The sequence below is a fragment of the Cibotium barometz genome, chromosome 48 (genome assembly GCF_041138505.1).
Source record: "Cibotium barometz isolate CiBa-2024 chromosome 48, ASM4113850v1, whole genome shotgun sequence".
NCBI lineage: Eukaryota > Viridiplantae > Streptophyta > Polypodiopsida > Cyatheales > Cibotiaceae > Cibotium > Cibotium barometz.
Window position 1 is genome coordinate 2,827,501 of NC_141093.1, and position 7,312 is coordinate 2,834,812.

The following is a 7,312-nucleotide window of genomic DNA, read 5'->3' on the forward strand; positions in this document are numbered from 1 at the left end:
TCTAGGCAGTACTCAATGCCAACAGCTTCCGAGATTGCTGGTATCATGATTGGTCAAGGTGATGATCATAATGTTGGTCGTCGTGATATTTTATTGCATACTCGAGAAGGCACATGCAAACACATCTCTAATTTGCATAGGTGCTATATGCCTCTTTTGTACGTCATGTTATTTCCAAGAGGGGAGGATGGATGGCACTTGAGAATCCCTTATGCTGATGCACAAGTGAGTGCATTGAGAAATGGTCATTGTGTGACTCAACGACAATACTATGCTTATCGATTGCAAATTCGCCCAGATACAAATGCATGCTTGCTACGTGGTGGAAGGTTGTTGCAACAGTTTATGGTTGATGCCTATTGCAGTGTTGAAGAGTCACGATTATCTTGGCTACGCCATAATCAAAAAAGTTTGCATTCAGAGGTTTATAGTGGTTTAGCAGACATGCTTCATGTGGAAGGAAGTGGAAGTGGTATTGCAGGAAGGACAGTGGGAAGTAGAATAGTGTTACCTTCCAGTTTTACTGGTGGGCCATGACAAATGTATCAACTTTATCAGGATGCCATGGCAATTGTTCGTTCAAAGGGCAAGCCCGATTTATTCATTACTTTCACCTGTAACCCAAAGTGGCCAGAGGTATTAGATGCTTTACTCCCGGGGCAAAGTGCATGTGACCGGCCTGATTTGACTACTAGAGTATTTCACCAAAAACATTCAGATATGATGAAAAATATCGTGAAAAAGGACCTCTTTGGTAAGGTGATTGGATATGTGAGTGTGATTGAGTTCCAAAAAAGAGGATTGCCTCATTCACACACGTTATTGATCTTGGATAGTGCCCATAAACCTAAGACTCTCCAAGACTATGACAGATTAGTATGTGCCGCCTGACAAGCAAATGTTTCCTGCTCTGCATGATGTCGTGTTGCATTGCAATATCCACGTGTTGCATTGCAATATCCATGGGCCCTGTGGGCCATTCAATCCAAGTGCAATTTGTATGGATAAAGGGAAATGCACAAGGAACTATCCAAGAGCTTTTGCACAAGAGACTACTGTGGATGAGAGTGGTTACCCCGTGTATATGCGTCGAAATGATGGAAGAACTGTGGCATTGAAAAAGTGTAATGTTGATAATAGATGGGTTGTGCCATATAACCCTTATCTTTCAATCACATATAATGCTCATGTAAATGTGGAAATATGCTCAACAATATCAGCAGTGAAATATCTTTACAAGTACATATACAAGGGGCATGACAGAGCAACAATAAGATTTAGCACTGTACAAGGTGGGGATGTTAATGCTGCTTGCGTAGTCGATGAGATTCAGAGGTATTTGGGGGATGCACGTTACGTCTCTGCATCAGAGGCATGTTGGAGACTCTTTGAGTATGATTTACACAATGAGAAGCCTGATGTGCAACGGTTGCAGGTACACTTAGATGGGGGTCATAATGTTATCTTCAGAGATGATGATAATATTGCAGATGTTTTTCAGAGGGAAAATGTAGGCAAGACTACTATGACTGAATGGTTCACCTGTAATCAACAACATCCTGAAGCAAACAATACATTGTATAGTGATTTCCCTCAACAATGGGTTTGGAACTCCAGGTTGAAGAAATGGACCAAAAGAAAGATTGGAAACACTATAGGGTGCATGTACTTTGTAGCTCCTTTGGCAGGTGAGGCATACTATGTTCGCCTACTTCTTACAATATGTAAAGGATCTAAGTCATTTGAAGATTTGCGTTCGCTCAATGGTCACATCTATCCTTCTTTCAAGGCAGCTTGCATTGTCAGAGGGATACTGGAAGATGATTCTGAATGGGTTGCATGTATGGAGGAAGCATCATCTATGCAAAATGCCTTGCAGTTGAGATGTCTTTTTGGTACTATATTGCTATTTTGTGAGCCTTCCTGTCCAGGAATATTGTGGAAGAGATTTCGAGTAGAAATGATAGAAGATTTTCTATACCAGTTATCGAGAAGCAGGGGTCAGTTTATTGGTATTGAAAAATTAGCTGAAACTCATGCACTACTACATTTGGAAGAAATTCTTCGTGCTCAGAGACGGACATTGGCAGATTTTGAAGGGATGCCTGAACTAAACAGAACTGATTTGGAAGTCTTGGGTGAAAATACATTGCTTTTGGAAGAGAGATCTTTTGATACTGTGGAACAATATAACCTGTCAAGTGCTATGGAGTCAACTTTAACAGATAGCCAGCGTGTTGCTTTCGATGCTGTAATGCATGCAATTGCGACAGATGTAGGTGACATTTTTTTCCTGGATGGTCCGGGGGGATCGGGCAAGACCTATTTGTATAATTGCTTGCTTGCGCGAGTACGTGGACAAGGGTATGTTGCTTTGGCCACTGCATCGTCAGGTATTGCTTCTCTACTCTTGGCGAATGGACGTACTGCACATTCTAGATTCAAGATACCTCTGGAGCTCCTCACTGCTTGGTTTTAAAGTTAGAAGCTCCTGTTATTTTGCTTCGTAACTTGGATCCAAGACGTGGACTCTGTAATGGTACATGGATGATATGTAAGGCCTTTCACTCTAAAGTCTTGGAGACTGAAATCATCACTAGTACTAAAGTTGGTGAAAGAGTATTTCTTTCACGGATTACCTTTATATGCAGCGAGGCCCAACTACCATTCACCATGAGGAGGAGACAGTTTCCCGTGCGGCTGGCATTTGGCATGTCAATAAACAAATCACAAGGCCAAACCCTAAATGTCTTGGGGTTGTATTTGGTGACTCCAGTGTTTACTCATGGACAACTGTATGTTGCGTTGTCACGAGCACGGTCTCCTCATGCTGTTAAGGTGTTACTTAAGGATAACGCTAATGTGGAGTGTTCATTTGATGATCTTCAAAGTTATACACCTACAACAAACAATATTGTTTATAAGGAGATCTTAATGACTTCAGAGTGACAAGTCAGGTTTCTTATTTAAGTTCTGCAATTTGATTAATTTTGTTGTGATTTCTTTTTTTATACATATTTGTCCATGGTAAAAGTACCTATTTTTGTTGTTTATGTTTTGACAGACATGTCTAAGATTACCTTTACATTGGACATGCCTTTGTCGAGGATAGTACGTGAGTTTTTCTCTATATTTGCTTAACTTTTCTTGATTACAAAGTATGGAACATGACATTCTATACTAATGTCTATCTGTATACAGAGCCACCGCTATGGTCAGCTCCTATTACTGCAGGTCATGTAGCAGGGATTATGATTGATGCTTATAGGGATGGGTAAGTATAAGTGTAATTGTTAGGCATTGTATGAATATTTTTTGAACCTATATATAAATAATTGTATAACCTATTTGTTATGCTTTGATTTTAGGATATTACATGACATTGATACGTTTATGGTAAGAGTTGTCGACGAAGGCATCGAGATGTACGGGATTGGTGTTCCTGATGAGGAGTGGGGTGTGTATTTGTTTTGGAGAGAGATGGACAGATGCTTTGCATCATTTGAGGGGTATTCAGTACCCGATGAGTGGTTGTTTCTTACATCCATCATGGCCATTGGTATTCGTTATGCGTTTTATACTAGAGATCCTCATGTACCATCGACTCGATGTTCTATTGTGCGAGGTAATTTTGATTATGTTTTTCTATTATAAGATTTTTTTTAGATTTTATTTATCGATGTGTCGTTATGTGCAGATTTGATTTATCATTGTTTCGTTTGTGCAGGTCCTTTGCATTCATCGATAGTAGAGCATGTGCGGGATGGATCACCGCTTTACAATAGAGAGCGTATTGTGATGAGGAGACAATTGAATGATCCTTCTCACAAGAGAAGAATTCAATTTGTTGATTCTGACATTACTGACTAAGAATACGTATTTTGTGGTGCATTTTGAGAATATGTAATATTGGTCCTTTTTTGCATCTTTGTATGCTACATTACTATGATATTTTTGTTTTCGCCATAAATCTACGAGACATGGATGTTATTTTGAGATATGTATATATAAAGTCACTTGAAATAATGTATTGTGTTTACTTAAAACATGACCTAAATTGGAGAAACTAAGTTTATTTTTTCTAGAACTCTACCTGTCCGCAGCAACGCGCGGGTCCAATACTAGTAATACCTAACTTTCATAGACTTGGAAGATCAACCATGCTTAGTATTGACACAATGGTGGATGCTTGATTCATCAACAAAATCGCACGGCAAGCCTACAAGCCATTACTGAATTAAGCCACATAAAGAAGGAAGGTAGGTATTGTAGGAAGAGGCACATCGATCCATGTAGAGAGAGGCGAGTATTATAGAGCAAGAAGCATAACAAATCATAAAACAAAGAGAGACAAGGAGAGGCCAACAACATAAGTAGAAAAAACCCTAACATGCCACTTATGAGCCTTGGGTGCCCACCACAGTTTAAGTGTGTGAACACTTATGGCCTTGTTATATAAGTTATTTTATCTCATAAGTGTGTGTGAACACTTATGGCCTTGTTATATAAGTTATTTTATCTCATAATACAAGATACTCTCCCATTGTGCAATTGAGTCTTGCTCTTTGCTAATCCTCTCTCTAATCTTTTTCTCTAATGCATGCTAGTGAATGTGTGTGAGTGTTGTGAGTTGAGAGGAGGGACGACTTGTAGTGCAACACGGTGGTGGTTCAATGCTCTCACGGGAGACGGTCTAATAATGCTCGCAGGAGACAGTGATAGAAACTTGCTACCCAAGGAGGTGTGGAGCTTGGAGACCTAAAGGATTATGAGCTCGGCCAGTAGCTTCATAAGGTAATTTCTTATGAATGTGTTTCTCAAAGATGTTGGTTGAGCCTGCTAGGGTTATAGTGCAGAATGCTATGGCGGGTGAAATCTCTCCATGGCATAGAGAGAGAGAGAGAGAGAGAGAGAGAGAGAGAGAGAGAGAGAGAAACTATTCTCAAGAGAGTATTAGCACACGACTCAATGTAGATTGGATTAGATTAATATAATTTAACGTACACCAAGTATTATCTTTAGACTCATATAAATCACATACACATATGGGAACATGACACATGGCACACACTTTATCTTATCCAAATAAGAGGGTGGTTCACACACTTATAGGTACACTTACACATACATGAGGTGTTCACACCTATACAAACACATATAGATGGATAGCATCATGCTGACAAGTATACATGGACACATAGGACACAAGAGACTCTAAAATACCCAACAAACCCCCTTACACTTATAGGTACACTTACACATACATGAGGTGTTCACACCTATACAAACACATACAGATGGATAGCCTCATGCTGACAAGTATACGCATACATATAGGACACAAGAGACTCTGAAATACCCAACAAACCCCCCTTTAAAGCGAAGGTGGTGTCTTATATGAAGTGGCGATTTGGGCCATGTGATACAATCAAGTCTACAAATGGAGCTTGAGCAGATATAAGATTCCTCAGCCCTTCTAAACCACCCCCTAACTCAAAATAGGGTTAATGAGGAAATTACAAAGCCTTTTATAACACAAGGAGGTACATCACATTAACCCAGAAAACATTTATTACAAATCTTTTTTAGGAGACATCCTAGGGCAGAGGACCCTTGACACTCACACATAGGAACATATAGGAAAAATGATAAATCAGCTTAGTTGGGAGAAGCTCCCCACATAGCTCTTGCACACACGTGCACACTCCTGCTTTTTAGTGATGTTGTTGATGAATCCCTCCGCAAGAATGCCCCAAAAAATAATGTCAGTGTGTAGCTCATGGGAATAGCTGCTTAGAACTATGACTCAAAACTGTAGGGCTGGAGTCTTGAATTTTGCGTTGAAGAATCAAATTGGGTAAAAACCCCAATTTGTGGGTTATAGCAGCTATAGCATTATATGGTAGTGATGTGTGTGAACACACTTAGCACTTTTTCCCTCACTAGGAGGTTTTTTCCCCCGTGCGTATGTACACCCTCTTATCTACTCATTGGGGTGTGTACTCATCTTGCATAGCAAGCATCTAATGATCATCATCCTGTGCTTCCTCAAAGGAAACAGGTTCCTCCTCATTACATAAAATAGAAATGAGAACATGATCCACATGAGAATAATCTGCATGATGAGAACCTGCATGAGTTCTGCCAGGTAAAGGAGCTGCTAGGTAAAGGAGCTGCCAACTTGCTATCCCTCACATCAATGTCCGCACAAGCCATTTTGGCATATGCTTAGATTCTTCTATGGATGCTCTCTCCTCATTCACTACATCCTCAATAATTGCCTCATCAGAAGGCTGAATTTCAGCACTTGGTTGAGCACTCAATTGCTCTACATATGGTTGCCCTCCATTAAACAAAGGTAGGAGCAAATCAGACATGTCCTGTGAGTATACATTATGCTGGTTTTTGCATGAAAGCATGGGCTGAACTGAGTTTTCAACAAAAACAACGTCTCTACTTACCAAAATCCGCTTTGAGGCCATATGGTAGATTCTATATCCCTTGCTTTTTGAACGGTATTCCACAAATATGCATTTAACTGCCTTATCATCAAGCTTACTGCATTGTTGCTCAGGCGCACAAGAGCGTAAGAAAGACAACCAAAAACATGCAAATGAACCACATAAGGCTTCCTGCCATGCCAAGCTTCATAAGGAGTTTTAGACTGCAAGGCCTTGGTAGGGCGTTTGTTCAACACATAGTTTGTGCACATAGTTGCCTCTAACCAAAAACCATGAGGTAAATCTTACCATACATCGTGCCATTTCCATGAGAGACATGTTCTTCCTCTCAGCCACACCATTTTGCTGAGGTGTGTATGGCACTGTACATTGATGCCTTATGCCTTTTTCAGCCATATATGCATGGAATTCCTTGGACATATACTCCCCCCCTTGATTTGAACGAAGGGTGCCAACTTTACATTCACATGCATTTTCAGCCATGGATACAAAGTGCCTAAAGCACATAAAAACCTTTGACTTCTGCTTTAATGGATACACCTAGCTATATCTGGAGGACTAATCCATCATCAATAAAAGTGATGAAGTAGAGATATCCCCCAATAGATGGTGTCCTCATAGGACCACATACATCACTATGTATAAGCTGTAATTTCTTAACAGCTATCATAGATCCATCCTTTGGAAATGATGCCCAATGCATTTTACCAAGAATACACCCCTCACATGCGTGTCTAGCAGGGGTCTCAAGAGTTGGCAACTGAGACACTATATCATGCCTTTGAAGGCGTAACAACAACTACCATAATTCAGATGGCCAAATTGTGAATGCCATAATTCTGCATCACTCA